The 2479-nt window shown below is 49.5% G+C and overlaps 1 pseudogene; it reads left to right on the forward strand.

Annotated features, from left to right (window-relative positions):
- On the forward strand, nt 1-545 carry LOC102847566 (annotated as a pseudogene).
- Nucleotides 546-2479: the final 1934 nt, after the last annotated feature.

A 2479-nucleotide genomic window follows, 5' to 3' on the forward strand; every position in this document is an offset into this window, starting at 1 on the left:
TTTATCCTCAGGAATATTATTGAAGGACAAGGTGTTGAGATTTGCTTTCAGCTCTATAATCCTCGGATTCAAGAGATCCAGGTCGTGAAGTTGGAGAAGCGGCTGGACAGCAGCTTGCTGTACCTGAGGGACGCGCTGCCCGAGTACAGCACCTTCAATGTGGACATGAAGCCAGTGGAGCACGATCCCAGCGAAGAGGTCACTGTGAACACGGTAGGATGGGGCGGGGGGCACGTGGGACCTGGGAACTCAACGGAATGAAAGTTCACACGACTCGCGCCCGGGTCTCGCACCCTCACTGTCCTCATCTCCTGTCTGTAGTTGAGAGTGAAAGATGAAGCCCAAAGCCTTGGTCCAAACGCTGGGAGCGCCCACAGTTCAACGTCCAGGGCATCCGGTTTGACCCGTGTTTAACTGAAGAGCAGCTCAAAGAGGTTCAGAAGTGGAGTCGGCCGCGGCTCGAGTTCGATATGATGAGGGAATACGATACTTCAAAGATCGAGGCTGCGATATGGAAAGAAATCGAAGCCTCGAACAAGTCCTGATTCTCGCCGTCGGCCTCACGCAGAGGGGACAGAGACGCGTGAGATTACATCGAGGCTGATTTTCCTTGTAAGGAAAGTCATTAAATCGACCTGACTCAGCATCTCTGTGGTCATGCTTCTGAAACATCAGCCCCCAGTTGACTGCTTTCAGGAGAATCTGGCACGCTGCCTGGTGAGCCAGCAGGAGGCCAGCCGCTGGGCTCTCCTCCAGGGAGCTGGGACCCAGCACAGGCCAGGGAGGGGGCTTGAAACCCTGCCAAGTGAGACACGCGGTCGTGTGTGGTTTAAGGAACCAAACTAAAACGAACAGTTTATGAACCCCGCCTGGTTAAGGGTTGGCACACCAAGTTGTTAGATGCCACTAAAGAGTCCTAGCGACCCTGTCCTGTCTGTGCCCGCCTCACGCTGCTGACACATTGCTTCAGTCACGAGGCTGACCCGTCTGGCTAACGGTCTTCCCCTCCTTTGCCGACCCTCCACCTTCCCAGGCATGGTGTCCCCTTCTGAGTAGTAACTTCTAAAACGTGCCCGAAGTATGTGAGGTGGAGCTTTGCCATCCTTGCCTCTGAGGAACACTCTGGCTGCACCTTCTCCAAGACTTGTGTTCCCTTGGCCATTCAGGGGAGGCTCAGTGCTCTTCTCCAGCACCACAGATCACAGGCGTCCATTCTTCCGTCCTCAGTGTCCAGTTCTCAGAGAGCTCGCAGTAGATCTGAAGAGACCTCCCAGCTATTGCATCCCTCCCCACCCCCACAGACTGGTGGGGACCAGCCTCGGGCTTTGCTGCTTGTTTCTAAGCCCTGCTGTGTGCCACTGAGTCGGAACAGACTCCTGGCTGACCCTGCAGCCGGTTTTCAGAAGCTCCAAGCTGCATGGGAAGACACTGCCTATCTTACTCCTTCAGAGCATCTGGTGGATTCAAACTGCCTGCCTTTGGTTTGGCAGCAAAACTAACCACCAGGCCACCAGAGTTCCTTAAAACCTGTTAGTAGTAAATATAAAACAACCGCCTTTACTGTATTTATGCTCTCTCACCTTCAGAGGTGTCTTACGAATTTGCTGTGCCATCGCTTTTTACAGTAACGAAACCATTCACATGGCTGTGCTTAGGAAGAGACCTGGGTGTGAACAGATGTCAGAGAAATGTAGAGGCTGGCCACTGTTGGGCTTTTTGGTGAAGAAGAGTACGTGGAGGCTTTAGGGGAAAACACCACAGTCCTGGGTCAGTATGGGAAGCCAAAGTTCATACTAAATATTTATAATCCGAATGCTACTTCAGGTTACGAGGTAGGTGTGGTACAAGCTGGAATTCACCCTGAAGCACTAAGGCAATCCTTACCTGTTTATAGGGGTAGACACTAAACAAACCTTAAGCATTCTTATATTTGCTAACCCCTCCCTCCCTCCTGAGTCAAGCATAAGGTTTTTCAATAGAAAGAGCTTGGCTTCATTTGCATTGAATTCTCTTGGTGATTTGCTCCTGGCGATTTTCAATAAAGACTAAGGTGGGCGCTTCTGCCTCCTGCTTTACCTATTTTCTCCTAAAGAAAAAAAATAGAAGGTAGGAGGTATCTCACTCCCTGATTTCAAATCCTACTACACTGCCATGGTGGTTAAGACAGCATGGTACTGGTATAATGACAGACACACAGATCAATGGAATAGAACCTGGAGATCAGCCCATTTATCTATGGTCAACTGATTTTTGACAAGGAGATGAAATCAGGTAAGTAGGGAAATGACAGCCTTTTTAACAAATGGTGTTGGCAAAATTGGAAAAGTATCTGCAAAAGACTCAAGCAAGATCCACACCTCACTCCATATACAGAAACCACCTCAAGGTGGATCATGGACCTATGACTAAAACCAAGGACTATAATCTTCATTAAAGAAAAGCTTGGAAGAATGCTAGAAGTTGTAATCCACAACATAAA

The sequence above is a fragment of the Elephantulus edwardii genome, unplaced genomic scaffold (genome assembly GCF_000299155.1).
Source record: "Elephantulus edwardii isolate Elephantulus edwardi_28Jun2011 unplaced genomic scaffold, EleEdw1.0 scaffold00288, whole genome shotgun sequence".
Taxonomy (NCBI): Eukaryota; Metazoa; Chordata; class Mammalia; order Macroscelidea; family Macroscelididae; genus Elephantulus; species Elephantulus edwardii.